The 15,770-nt window shown below is 43.4% G+C and overlaps 1 long non-coding RNA gene across 1 annotated transcript in view; it reads right to left on the reverse strand.

The window, feature by feature from the left end:
• Window positions 1-552: 552 nt before the first annotated feature.
• Window positions 553-15,770, reverse strand: part of LOC123745069 (uncharacterized) — a 16,838-nt gene continuing 1,620 nt past the window's right edge. The window contains exons 2-3 of the long non-coding RNA XR_006771294.2: window positions 8,875-9,240; window positions 553-1,795 (exon numbers count right to left, since the gene is read on the reverse strand). This is a non-coding gene — a long non-coding RNA (uncharacterized lncRNA). The remainder of the gene's footprint in view (window positions 1,796-8,874; window positions 9,241-15,770) is intronic.

Here is a 15,770-nt window from a genome sequence, read left to right on the forward strand (position 1 = left end):
CTATGTGTTTCTTTTCTCTGTGTATACCAATTCAACTCTTTTCAGCCAATTTTAATCTGTTCCCCAGTTCTTTGCCTGCTTTTTTTCACTTTCCTTTTTTCAGTTCCACTTATCAAGCCAAACTGATGTTGGTACAGCCACTGATATATCTCAGAAGCAACAGTTGGTAATGCAATACGTCTAAATACGCCATTTTCTTTAAAACTTATTGATCCTCTTTTAATTTTAATTATATAAATGTAACACACCATGCGTACAACCTTACTAAATTTAAATTAATTAATCTCGTGGTTTTTATTTATATACATAACACTGTTTGGGAAATAAAAGCTATTTAAAAGGATCCACTAGCTTATGTAAATTATTTAAGGAATATATATATATATATATATATATATATATATATATATATATATATATATATATATATATATATATATATATATATATATATATATATATATAAAGTTGTACTTACAAGGCTTATCTGTAAATATAATGAGCGTGTACTTCAGTATAAAACAAAATTCAGGACCAAAGTAAACTTGCTGGTTTTTACGTAAACTCTTTATTTAGCTCTTCATAGCCCTAGACAGGTTGATTGGCCTTAAGCTGAGCCCCACATCAAACCAATCAATTGATATAAATATTTTTATTACACGTATATGAAATAATTGCAGTTCAGAGAACAATTCCTGGAACATTGACATACACAAATCAACACAAGGCACTGTATGTAACGCTATGTATACCAAACACTCGGCCCACCTCTCAACTGTCAATCAATCAACTGTTACTAACTACCCCCCCCCCCCCAACATACACACCCAGGAAGCAGCCCGCAGCAGCTGTTTTACTCTCAGGTTATTATTTATTGCTAGGTAATAGGGGCACCAGGGTGAAGGAAACCGCCCATTTGTTTTTCCGGCGGTGCCGGGGGATCGAACTCTGGTACTAGGTCCATGAGTCTAGAGCGCTGTCCCCTCAGCCACCACCCAACCCACTCAGTATAGCTCTTGTGGTGTCTTTAATAACTCTCCTGGTGTTGACAAGCCTTAAGCCCAACACCAAACCAAACATACAAGGATATTTACACTGAAAACTGTACACCGCTTCACAGTGCATATACATTGAGTTTACTTTAGCTATGGAGTATATTCTCCATAGAATATACTCTAAGTATATTCATAAGTATACTTTGTTGACATTAGGCTCGTGCCAAGGTCTTTAATAATCCTTCAGAGGATTAAACTGAGTCTTATGTTTTGGGCGTCCATTAGACAGTGGTGTCTAATGGAGGCCCATGAACTCCACTAGACACGACAAGCACTGACTTATATTCACCAAGAGGTGTACGCCAGTTATTGACGTACTAACAGAGCTTTCTACGAGCCAGAATTATTTCCAGGACTACAGCATACATGGTGGCTGATCAGCAAACTATTGTGATGGCCTTATATAATAGCCCTTTCACATTTGACAGAACTTAAACCCAGTACAAATTACATATGAAAATAATTTGAATAATAATTATATTAATCCTAATAATAATGCCTAAGACACAAATATTCATATGGTTCATGTTCGTCACGACCATCTTGCTGTAGCGTCTTGGACTTTCTTCGACTTTTTTTCGTATTTAATTTTTCTCTTTCGTCTTCTCCTTCTAATCCAATTAGCAGTCTTGAGTTTGCAGTTGCTGCTGACGAGGTGGTTGAGAGCGAGGAGCACAGGCAACAGTAGGAGCAGCAGCAGGAGGGTCCCCAGAGGACCCATGTCGTCGTGACCACTGCTTCTGTGAGAGAGAGCGTCAGTGTGTCATAACTTGGAGGGCGGCAGCCAGTCACTCGTCTCAAGCATATATATATATATATATATATATATATATATATATATATATATATATATATATATATATATATATATATATATATATATATATATATATATATATATGTGTGTGTGTGTGTGTGTGTGTGTGTGTGACATGTGCACATATATATGTGTGACAGCCAAAGGTATCCTGGCCAATCCTGAAGCATAAATCAAACCCCTAAAACCTCATAACCCAGACCAACTTTCCCCCATCCTTTTGTGAATAATTCCGAATCGCTAAGACGAATAACAAATTTAAACCTGCGACTAAGTAAGTATATAATTGCTAACTCGTCCGTCCGAATAACCTCGTCTTTCCGAGAACAGGTGTACAAAAATCCTGTGGGAAGTCATGCTTTACCTCAAGGTAACTTCTCTCTCAGAGGTCACGCCTTTCTTAGAGGTCACGCCTCTAAGAGAGGTCACGCCTCACTGAGAGAGTAATTCCCTCCTGAAAGCTGGTCACTCCCGGGAAGGCTGTAAACGCCTCTCAATGCCGCTTGAGGCTTCATAATTACTTGTTGTGACAAGGTGTTCAGGGGGAGGAAGGTAGGGGTGAGGTGAGGTAAGGGAAGGAGTGGGGGAATCGGCGGAAGGGAAGTAGAGAGAAATATAAGAGACAAACTGGGGAGAAAGAACAGATAGGCAAGATATCTATACTCTCTGAGTATAGATAGAGAGTATAGATATATCTATATAGGTGTATCTATACTCAGAGAGTATAGATAGACAATATGAGAGAGAAGAAAGGTATATGAAAATAGGAATATGAGGCGAAAGAAGAGGAATGAAAATTAAAAAAAAAATAGGGGGAAATAGAAAGAGTGATTTGGAGGACAATAAAGAGCAAAAACCATAAAGACAAAGCTGAGAATTCGGATTCAAGATTCACGATAAGAATTCAGCGTAAAATATAATGCATTTCGGAAAGGGGCGAGTGAGGTGCTTAACTCGGCAGGCGGCCGAGGCCTCAGAGGTCAGGGGGTGACCGGGCAGGTACACGACCTCAGTAGCGTACAGGTGAGGCCAGGTACGCCCTCTACCCTGCCCCTGCTACCCCTACTGTGTGACCATACATTATGCTGGTTGCGGGGGAATTAGGGGGAGTTAAAAGGCAGAAGAGGGGAAAGGGTCGATTAGAGAGTGAGGGGAGGTCGAAGGAGGGAATGAAGAGGAAACTAACTTCACGCGATGGAATAGTGAGTAGATATGGCTGTATAGGTAACGAGCCCCAGAGGTCATTAAAGGGATGGGTTAGGGTAGATGGGTCGGCTTGATTTCCCAGTGATAAACAATCCACCTGAAGAATTCTCCTTTCCTTTGCACTCTCCTGCTAGCTAATTTACTCTCACACACACCCATAATGCATCCCACTTACCTCACGCTAAACCAAATATGCCAGCTCGTCGCAGAAAACCAAAAATACAGTTAATATATCAATGGAACGGACACAACAATAGCCGAGAGCGTTACACGTAGGGTCCCTTCCGACTTGCCCTTCTGGGCCCCCTAGTGGCGCAATGTGTAAACAAGGGGGACCCTCTTGGCGGGAGGTTTGAATAAATAGACATTGGGGACAATAGCTGGTCAGAAACAAAACACTAACGACATTCTCCTCTCCCGGACCACCAACATTATCCTCACAAACCCTTTTGGACGTTTTATCATTATATTTGAGCCGCCAAGGGGGGGTATAAATGCCCCGTCACCTTAGGTAAATATGGAGAGACATAAATCGAGGAGTCTGATCTCCTCCTGATGCTACGTAATTGCAAAGACAGATTATATTTATCTAGAAGAGGCAAGCGATGCAGAGTATGATCAATAAGGAATCGAAAGGTTCCACTTGACATTATATTCGACATCCAGTAAGCTTCCATTGTCTGCCTTAACTAAGCGACACAAAGTCTTATATCTGGGACTTTGGAGGGCAGTGTGTGCTAATCAACAAATGTTTCAAAGCCTAAAAATTGCGGTTAAAAGCGGGAAAATCACCCATGGCACTCCTGTGCCGTACGTTAAGCAAAGCTAAATGCAGTGGTGCAAACTCTCATTTGTTATTGTTATGATGCCTTCAGTGATATCCCACATATGCCTTGAGGCTGAAATTCCCAGTTAAAAGTCGTCTCAGATGATCTTTACAACAAAAGAAATTTCCCGCCTTTGTTATACTATTACCAACTAGCGACAGGCCAACTGCAAGACTGCCATAGCATCTAGTGATAACTAAGCTCATCGCCGCGAGCTTAAGGGACCTGAAGCGCCCCCTTAAAGTCAGCGAGGGGGTTGACACTCTTTTGCTCCGAGGGAGCGAGCCCACCAACACTTGTATAGGATTAATGAGAATTATTTGTTATGCAGTGTACGCGGCCGGCGCCACGCCTCTCCTCGCTGTCTTACAGGAGGGGGCAGGTCTCTTCTGCCATGTTCCTGAGTCCTGATGGGCGAGGTGGTCTGTTTGGTCATGTTCCTGGGTCCTGAGGGGTGAGGTGGTCTGTTTGGTCATGTTCCTGGGTCCTGAGGGGTGAGGTGGAGTGTTCTGTCATGTTCCTGGGGCCCTGATGGGCGAGGTGGTCTGTTTGGTCATGTTCCTGGGTCCTGAGGGGTGAGGTGGAGTGTTCTGTCATGTTCCTGGGGCCCTGATGGGCGAGGTGGTCTGTTTGGTCATGTTCCTGGGTCCTGAGGGGTGAGGTGGTCTGTTTGGTCATGTTCCTGGGGTCCTGAGGGGTGAGGTGGAGTGTTCTGTCATGTTCCTGGGGCCCTGATGGGCGAGGTGGTCTGTTTGGTCATGTTCCTGGGTCCTGAGGGGTGAGGTGGAGTGTTCTGCCATGTTCCTGGGGCCCTGATGGGCGAGGTGGTCTGTTTGGTCATGTTCCTGGGTCCTGAGGGGTCCATGTTCATGAGTCCTAATGGGCGAGGTGGACTATTCTGTTATATTCCTAAGTCCTGATTGGCGAGGTGGTCTGTTTGGTCATGTTCCTGAGTCCTGATTGGCGAGGTGGTCTGTTTGGTCATGTTCCTGAGACCTCAGGGACGAGGTGATCTGCTGTGTCATATTCCTGGGTCCTGAGGGATGAGGTGGACGGTTCTTTCATGTTCCTGATTCCTGATGGGCGTGGTGGACTGTTCTATCATGTTCCTGAATCCATAGAGGCGAGGTGGTGTGTTCTGTGGTGTTCATTAGCCCTCAGAGGTGAAGTGATCTGTTCTTACATGTTCCTGAGTTCTCAGGGGCGAGGTGATGTGTTCTACAATGTTTATTAGCATACAAATGTTAGTTGGAACTTTCTGTCGAGTACATTAGCATACAGAGATTAGTTGGTCTTTTTTGTCATGTTCTTCAGTCTTCAGGGGCGATGTTTCTCCATGTTCTTGACTGTAGAAGGAACATTTTTTGTTCTTCAATGTTTCCGAGTGTGCAAGACAGGAATATTTTTACGTAGATTTGATGCACGCTGTGGGGCGGTTTCACACCAACGCTTGCACACTACGTCACCGAATGCCCAGTTATCAGACCATTCAGACCTCTTGGCATGCGGTACCTGCAATCACTTCATTAATATCTTTATTAACTCTCGTGTGCTTGAGGTTATCCTCATTATCCACCCACAGTTTGAGAGTGCCGGCTACTTATCAAGTGGCCCTGTATGCCTAACCTTCCTGCGAGATGGGGACTTTTCAGTATCACTGCTACCTAATTCAGTTCTAGTACTCAGATGATGTATAAGGAGTATTGTGGCTGAAATTGTATATATCCCATTTTAACACAGGCTTTGTGTTAAAAATTATTTTGATTTAGATTAGGATTGGATGTGAATGATATAGATGTAATCGGTGGATTGGAATCTCTGCTGGATATATAGTGATACATGTATGAACATCCTTTGATAACACTATAAATACTACACTGAGATATCACATTGAACCGTGATATCAATGAACAAATCCACATGAACCGATGACTAAAGCGTGCATCTGGGAACACCCAGTACATAGGTTCGATCCCTCACCACGGCTCCTGTGGATTTGTTCACTCTTATTATTTCTATACCATTTCTATCTCATGTATTACTACTACAATAGTTTCCACTACAGCTGCGACTACCTAGATAACTACTACGAGCATTTTCTTCTACTACTTTTACTACTTCAACTACCTGTAATATTATAGCTTTCTACGTGAATCTACAAGTTTATATTAATACCTACTTTTCTACACTAGACACGAAAGATGTCTGCCACTACAGCAGCCCACACCACCACTCCCACCAGCGCACGCAAATGAGCCACAGAGACATTTGAAAGAACTTTTTCAGTGTCAGAGTAGTTAGTAAATGGAATGCACTGGGAAGTGATGTGGTGGAGGCTGACATCAAACACAGTTTCAAATGCAGATATGACAGAACCCAGTAGGCTCAGGAATCTGTACATCAGTTGATTGACGGTCGAGAGGAGGAACCAATGAGCCAGAGCTCAACCCCCGCAAGCACAATTAGGTGAGTACACAACACCACCACTAACACCACCACCAACATCGCCACCACCACCAACACCGCCACCATCACCAACACCAGGCATTGTTAAAAGTCTCACCATATCAAAACTTTGGCTGTTGTGTTCAATGGATTTCGAGCACTCTCGACGCGGCGGCTCCAGCAAAGGCGAGACCCTATGACACACACACACTCTCTCTCATTTCCCCCCCCCCCACTTCTCTCTCATCTCTCTCAACTATCTCTCTCCCCCTCTCCCTCTCCCCCCTCTCTCTCCTAGGGAGAAAACATGGCTATGAGACTAACTCGGGGAAGCAACCACAGGGAAACAGACATAGTAAGGGCAAACTCAGAGGATGGGATGGAAAAGGAACCCTGGATTAGGGGAATATTCCAGCAAATGTGGGATGAATTCAGTGATGGACTGAGGGTAATGAGGGAGACAGTAACCACAGTAAGGGCAGCAAAGGAGGAGGTAAGAAGTCTGAAGGAAACTCCTCCCCAATACCAGACACAAACCGTACCTCAGGGAGAGGGGAATGCTACTGTTAAGGGGACTTTTACAACGTAACCCTCGTTTGCAGAATTGCTTAAAAAGAGCCCTGAAGCTAGGTCTGCAGTTAGGGAAGTTGCCATGGAAGTGGCTTCTTCTCAGGAAGCAGCTAAATGTACTAGTCAGCTGATAGAGCGGAAAAGAGCAGTAGTAATAGTAGGCATTAATCCTGTGCGGGCTCTAAGCCAGAGGCTTAGGGCCCGCACAGGAATATCCCTACCAAAAAAAAAAAGTAGGCTCAGGACTCTGTACACAAGTTGATTGACGGTTGAGAGGCAGGACCAAAGAGCCAAAGCTCAACCCCCGCAAGCACAAATAGGTGAGTATACACACACACACACACACACACACACACATACACACACACACACACACACACACACACACACACACACACACACACACACATTTTCCAGAACACTTCTAGCGACAAATATCTTTTCTTTAGATATTTCAGAAGTGGAAACTTAGATGAGATTTGTCTCGAGATGTCAACTTACTACACGCGGCTCGCGGAATGTGAGGCGGCTTATGCAAATTTTAGCAATTGCACAAAATTTGATCTGGAAGATAATCCAGGCTTACTTCATAACAGGCCCAGCGTCTTCTCTTCAATACTCGCAAAGGTTTTTTAGTTTCTGCAAATTGACAACATATAAGGAGGCAAAGGTCCAGGCAACCTTGCTCTGTTGACTACGCGAGAATGTAAATTGGTCCAGTGACAGTGAAACCCATTCACAATGCAGTCGAACCTATTTACAACTTAGCCGAACCGGTTTACGACCCAGTTGAACCTGTTTACGACACAGTTGAACCTGTTCTCGACCCAGGTGAACCTGTTCACGACCCAGATGAACCTGTTCACGACCCAAGTGATCCAATTCACAACACAGCCGAACCTGTTCATAAGTCAGCAGAAAATATTAATATCCCAGCCGAACTTATTCACGATGTGTAATCTCCTCACATGATTCACGATGTGTAATCTACTCACATTATTCATGATGTATAATCATAATCTACTCACAACTCATCCGAACGTATTCACGGCGAAACCCAACCAATTTGCAAACCAGCCGAATCAATTCACAACCCTCCACTCACGTACTTATATATATATATCGCCCTTTAAGTGCACACTTGACCACCTGTTATGCAATCATCACCTCGCTGAAAACCACCAATTACACCCTAATGGGTGATTCTTCGGGTCGTTAAACAAACTCTCAATTGGCCTTGACCATTGTTGAGGGAGATAGAGAGACGCCCTCGTACCCCAGGGGAGAGAAGACCCGTCTGGTCTGGGCCTGGATGATGAGGGAGAAACTTTCTCCCTCGCTACCACATGTCGTTCATCCGGCAAGAGAATTCATCCGGCAAGAGTAACGTTCGTGAATCCGGCTGCTCGTCCCATCCCCCCATCTGCCCGTGAAGACTGTCCTCACACTTAATGCCCACAGTTCAACAGTTCATACTGAGTTGTTTTGGTGGAATTACAGCAGCTCATATTGTATGTATTTTGGGATTAATGATCATCGGCCTCGCTGGGTTAGGTGAGTTTGGCTTGGTCCGTACGCTTTTGATTAAACGAAAGTCCTTCAAAATAAATGTGAGAGAAGGTGACAGTATACCATGCAGCTCGGAGGCTGACAGTATACCAAGCAGCTCAGTATAGAGGGGCTACTTCATAGCCAGTTGCTCTGTATAGAAATAGGAACTATTTATGTATATAAATAAAGACAAAGTGACATAGAGACATGTATGTGCTGTATTCCTATGAATATATCTGATGTATTTTGTATTTAGCCTTTTTGCATTCTTCTTGAATCCCCTTTAAACCCTTGCCCAAAATTATTTGTGATCGTTCTCGAATCCATTGCTGATTTGATCTATACTAGTTGGTTGAGATTGGTTGATGTGTGGTGCTTCGACGCTGACTAATCATGTACTGACCTTGTATCCACCGATTATTTCGGTATTGTTGCTCTGGTTGTCGTAGATGTGAAGATGTCTTTGAAGGAGCCTTGCTGTTTGTGCTTAACCAGGACCCTTGAAAGAGATGTTTTTGCCTTGCCTATATACTGCAAGCGTTTAGGCTGAAAGTCCCTAACTGGCCTTATGAAGGTATTGCCATTTGTCTCTTACAAGGCGTTTCACTTGGTGTCGGAAGAGTTCTGCATGATAAAGTTAGCGATCTTCTTGTTCTTGTAGTAGATTGTCAACACTGTCTTCTGGCTGGTGTCGGTAAGGGTCACATTTGTATCAATGATATCTTGCAAGAATCTTTACTCCGTTTTCTGTGCCACGGAGAAGAACTTCCTGTAGAATAATTTGATAGTTAAGAACATAAGAACACAAGAGTAAAGGTAACTGCAGAAGGTTTATTGGCCCATACAAGGCAGCTCCTATTTATATCCACTCAGTTTATATCCACCCATTTTATATCCACCCATTTATATCCACCCAATAGTAAAGGCAGATGATGTAGTGTTGGCTGTTTCATCCGGGGAAGCAATGCAGGTCACCTTCCTTTTGATATCTTCAACATGTTCCTTAAGAGTATCCATTATTAACTAGGTCACAAGCATGCTATGTGTGTGTGTGAATGCCACACATACATATGTTATACATATATACATGTATGTATATGATACTGAAAGCTATGTACACACTAGCACAACAGCACCTCTTGAACCATACATGCTGTTGACTTTCACGTTAATACCTCCCTCCCTCCCTCACTTCATCCCTCAGTTGGCAGCGACACAAATTCCTACCGGGACTGGACAGCCATATCCCAGCCATCCAGCCAGCGACAGTTTTTTACCAATGATGGCCGCTCACACTGACATATCCATTGTTTTAGTAGCCAACACGCTTTACCCTCCCCCTGACACACACACACACACACATACACACACACACACACCCTGCCCGTTCACCCCCTATGGGTCTTCCACTCGCTGGCATTACTGCACGAATTACGACCGCCGTGTCAAGTGTGGTATTGGTCTCTCTCGCAGCTCTTCACTCCAGCTCTGAAATAACATTTCCCATACTCATCCCATTACGCTTTATCTGCAATTGTCCTCCAATGTGTTTCCCAGAACCTGGCGAGCGGGTCCCTCCCTTACCACAGTCCGGAGAGAGAGGGAGCGCAGGCAGGCATGCAGGGAGGAAAGTAGGATTATTATTAACATCTTTATTGACAAAAATTAATTAAAATTGTTGCCTAATCTAAGGCATTCAATAAAGTCTTATTAGTGTGAGGATAATACTGGTATTCACTGTCACACAGGACACAGGATCATACACGAGACAATAGGTTTAAATTGTAGGCTGAAGCACATATATATATCATGGTTACAGTCAACTACTTTAGACTGTACACACGTTTCAATGTACGAATATGTAAATACCACTTTCTATTTGGCTTTGCATTGATTTTCCTCACTAATCATTTGCAATAATTGTAATGAGAGAGAAATAGTTTAAATTAACTCTTGACAGGAAACAATGACATGTAAGAAATCGGGAAAATAATAGGAGGAAATAAATATCCTCATTGCTAACATCGGTTGAGAGAGAGAGAGAGAGAGAGAGAGAGAGAGAGAGAGAGAGAGAGAGAGAGAGAGAGAGAGAGAGAGAGAGAGAGAGAGAGAGAGAGAGAAAGAAAGAGAGAGAGAGAGAAAGAGAGAGAGAGAGAGAGAGGGGAGAGAGAGAGAGAGAGAGAGAGAGAGAGAGAGAGAGAGAGAGAGAGAGAGAGAGAGAGAGAGAGAGAGAGAGAGAAAGAAAGAGAGAGAGAGAGAAAGAGAGAGAGAGAGAGGGGAGAGAGAGAGAGAGAGAGAGAGAGAGAGAGAGAGAGAGAGAGAGAGAGAGAGAGAGAGAGAGAGAGAGAGAGAGAGAGAGAGAGAGAGAGAGAGAGAGAGAAAGAAAGAGAGAGAGAGAGAAAGAGAGAGAGAGAGAGAGAGAGAGAGAGGGGAGAGAGGAGAGATAAATGATGGTAGCTCTGATGACGTAAAATAACTTACAACTAAATACTGAAAATATCATACATACCTTTTTCATTTTGACTTCCACAACGGGTGAGAGACATGACAGAACACACACTCTCCAAACGCTCGTCTGCGCAAGTTCTGGATCAGACGTCGACTGTGGCGTTGGTGGCGTGACATTACAGAGGCGTGAAAACGTCCTTTATTGTGGGAATCCCGTCTTTATCTTCACTAAATTATGACATGAACCTATAAACCAGGGGAACATCCTATTCATGCCAGCGTCGTCCGTATAAAGGCATAACCAATGAAGCACATCAAATAGCCCAGCTAGGCCTAAGGAAACAAGTTGTTTTATATCACATTTGGGCCATTGAAGGGGACGGGGAAAGGGAGAAGCTATTACGGTCCTTATTACATAGGGTGAAGAAGGTCAACTTTCTAACGCGCTCTGGCTACATTAAACCAAAATTCTCATTTTCTTTGGATTGAATGGGAAGGGAGACTCTCACAGATAACAACATTGGATCATTTATGTTCGGCTCGCGGTGAAATGACGATCTTATTCCTTCTCCTTGCGGTATATAAACTATTCACATAAATACCAACCGAGAAAAATCGTAGGAGAGAAAACGTGGATAAGAGAAAAGGGGAAAAACAGAAGAAAATGGGTAACAATAAAGTCCACAATTGACACATGGTTTATGGCGCCGAGAACAAAAGAGCATCGGTGCGGGACGAAACGCCCGATTAAGCCCCGATCCTCTGTCGCCGATCGTGTTTTGTTTTCCTTATAGTCTCACGGGTGAGCTATCTCTTCGCGCTCATGAGCCGATATATTTTGTCCTTATCGCATGACGCATTCACCCACAAATGCAGACAACAGGTAGAAACTTAGTTTTAGAGAGGTGATACTGAGAGCTTGACAGAACACCCTTCGCCATGTTCATAATGACTCCTGGGATGTATATGAATATAAGGACCAAACCAAGAAGAAGAAGGAATATCTGAACATTTAAAAGGCTAATGTTTAAAGCAATAATTGAGTCTCCCGATTCTTCTTCTTCTTCTTCTTCTTCTCTCTCTCTCTCTCTCTCTCTCTCTCTCTCTCTCTCTCTCTCTCTCTCTCTCTCTCTCTCTCTCTCTCCACACTACGCCAGCCCCCTCCAGTTGGTTCCCCTTATTGATGAGCCGAGCTAAGTATTCCCAGTGGGAGTATTCCAGCCGGAGTTCTCCTCCATTCTCTTGATGCTCAGTCAATCTGTGTGAAGAACACGCGGCTTCCCGGGTCTCTCTACCAGCAACTTTACTTCAGTGGCAGCAGACTCTGCTTCAGTTGTGGCCGGCTCTGTCTTGTAGGCTGTCAGCTCTGCTTCAGTGGCTGCCCAGTCTGCTGTCATTGTTGCAGGTTGTTTCAGTAGCATGTCTACGAACGCAGACAAAAACGCACGCAACACGAACGCAAGATCAAGCGAAATTTACGCCAATTTACACATTCAAGTTTCAAACACACGAAATCAGCAGGATTAGAGTGTTTCTACCTTTTGTGTTTATGCAAAGTTGTCAGTATTTTGTGAGTTTGTTTGGGTGTTATTGTATGTGTACGCGAGTGCATGCGAGTACTTACCAATTTATGCCTGCAGGATCGAGCTCTAGCTTTTGGACTCGGCTTTTCTAGTCTCTGGTTGTCTAATGCAATGACAACTAACCTATTTCCCTATCATACCTGCTTTTAAAGATATGAATGGAGATGGCCTCTACAAACTTGCTCCTTTAGATAATTTCATTTACTCACTACCCTTATGATAAAAGAAAACTTTCTAACATCTCTGACACATCTGAGTCTCAAGTTTCCATACGTGCCATCCCCTCTTTCCTTGTTCTATTGGTATTCAATGTAAACATGTCCTCTGTTTCCACTCTGTGAATCCCTCTAAGTATTTTATACGTCTGTACCATGTTCCCCCTCTCTCCCTCCTCTCTAACGTCATCAGGTTTATTTCCTTCAGTCTTTCTTCGTACCTCATTCCTTGCAAATCTGGGACGAGTCTCGTTTCAAACTTCTGCACCTTCTCAAGCTTTCTTATGTGTTTTTATGATGGGGGGGGGGGCTCCACGATGGGGCGGCATACTCAACAACTGGCCTCACACAGGCGTTAAACAATAATCTTAAAGCCTACTTTTCCAGTTCCTGAAGAATGTTCTGACTTTTGCCAGCGTAGAATATGCGGCTGACGCTATTATATTTACATCAGCCTCTGAAGTCAGGCTTGGAATTATGTCCACTCCCAGATATTTTTACCTAGTCGTTATAGTGAGATAGTTTCCCTTCATCGTGTATTGGCCTTTTAGTCGCCTGAGTCCTGATCCCATTTTCATCACCATACACATGCTGGTGTTGAACTCTTGCAGCCATTTCTCGGACCAGCTGTGCAACCGGTTCAAGTCATTTTGGAGAATCTTGCAGTCATCTGTCTCAACCCTCATTAGTTTCGCATCATCTGCAAACATCGATATATAAGACTCAACGCGCCTGCAGTCAATTCGTTAACATAAATGAGAAATTTTATAGGTCCCAGCATATGTGTGTGTGTGTGTGTGTGTGTGTGTGTGTGTGTGTGTGTGTGTGTGTGTGTGTGTGTGTGTGTGAGTTTGTGTGTGTGTATACTAACCTATTTATCCCTGCAGGATCGAATATTGACTCTTTGATCCCGCCTTTCTAGCCATCGGTTGTTTACAGCAATGACTCCGGTCCTATTTCCCTATCATATCTAGTTTTTAAATTATGAATAGTGTTTGCTTCCACAACCTGCTCCCCAAGTGCATTTCATTTCCCCACTACACTCACGCTAAAGGAAAACTTCCTAACATCTCCGTGACTCATCTCAGTTTCCAGCTTCCACCCATGTCCCCTCGTTCTGTTAGTATGTGTGTGTGTGGTCGATCACAGGTCTGCGTGTGTTGATGTTCACGTGATCTCCTGAATTCTGATATCTCCCTTGGCTAACGTACACTAACATACCTCCTCTTTCCGTTTCTCTCATTTACCACCTTATCATCATTCTCTTGCCTTCCCTTTGTCACCTACCTTGCTTCACCTAAAACCTTACATTTTGTACATCTTCTTTTACCTCTCCTTGCGCACTCTCCCATCCCCATTTCTATATTTTCATTCTCTCATTTCGTCTTCTATTCCATTACCAGCGTCGCTAAATTTCCCCTCATCGCCACCACCTCTCCCCTTCCCTCCCATCACCAGCAGCAACAGCCAGCCTCCCCCTTACCAATCTTACCATCAACAGCAAACTACCGGAAGATCTCCTCCCTCCATCTCCCAGGGCTCAGGCAGATAAATAAAACTGGTCGTCTGCTTATCTCAACAAGTTTCTCAAGACGGTCTCCAAAAGTCTGGAAATAGGGGGGGGGGGAGGGGTAGGATGGTGCTCCTCCTCCTTCACTCGTCTCTTTGATACTCTCAGACAAGGGTGAAAAAAATTTCTTGGGGCAGTACTGGAATCGAAAGAGAAGCGTTGTGATTGGATTTTATTCAGATTATTCAAATTTTTTCTATTGTAATTTTATATATTATTATAAATTATATTATAGTTTATATAATCTTTATATTATATTTATATTATATTATATTTTTTATATTATATTATATTTTTTATATTATATTATATTTTTTATATTATATTATTATATTTTTTTATATTATTATATTTTTGTAGTGTTGCAAACTCCGTTTCTCAGCCACTTCACATCCTCCACTGACTTATTTTATCTTCACCACTACCCACCCATTCCACCTTCACCACCACGCACCCACTGCATATTCACTACCAACCAGTCAACTATGTTGGATCGACCTCTTCACACCCACCACCTCCACCCGCGCCTTCTCTCACACCCACCATCTAACACCCAACCACCCAAATGAGAGGCGGGACCAAAGAGCCAGAGCTCAACCCCCGCAATCACAACTTGGTGAGATGAAAAACCCACCCGCCAACCAGCCTGCCTCCCTCCACCCCCTGCGTGGTGCCTGTGGTAATCAGGCAAGGCGCATTATGTGTTCCAGTGGGATTATCTGGCGAGATGGGAGGTCTGATCTCATCTTATCTCGTCCTTATCTCGTTAATAGCCGGCGTTTTAACAGGCGTGATAGCGTTAACTCGGGTATCACGGCAGTAAACACCTGAGAATCTTCACGATTGGTTTCGGATAAGTTGAGATAGGATTCGAACCTTTCCTGATTGGATCGAGGTGCGCCCATGATATCTGGAATGCGTGATGTCACGGATATGAGCTGTGATCTGTTGAGACAATGTTCGCTATGAAACACCTCAGATTCAGTTGTGGCGACGCCTCTTTCGTAATGGAAATAGAAAAACAAAAAAAATGGAGAGGAAAGTAATCGATTAATCGGAAATGCAAATTAGTATAAAAAACGTGTTGACTTCAGTGCAATAAAACAGACGAAAAGGTACAATGAGCAACAATAGAATAATCAGCTTTTCCACGCCAAATAATAGGAAAGGTAATTAAGAGAAGAAAGTGCTATGCCAGTATGATTACATATCCACTAGACAGGTGTCACAGACTTCAGTTTCCGAGCTGATTATGTGCCAGTATGACCTCTACCATCCTGAGGACGGGTATTGCATGATGCTCAGTCCTGTGTGGCAGTCAATATGAGCAGCACCTCACTGTAATAAGACCTACTTGAATTACTCAGCTTTGACAAAACTGTATATTTTGTCAGTGTAGATTGTTAATAATAATGAGGACTGTTTGCCAGCAGAACCAAGTTTAGAAACCTTTCCTACCATAGGCACATCTATACATAAAACT

This window comes from Procambarus clarkii, chromosome 57, assembly GCF_040958095.1.
Source record: "Procambarus clarkii isolate CNS0578487 chromosome 57, FALCON_Pclarkii_2.0, whole genome shotgun sequence".
Classification (NCBI taxonomy): domain Eukaryota; kingdom Metazoa; phylum Arthropoda; class Malacostraca; order Decapoda; family Cambaridae; genus Procambarus; species Procambarus clarkii.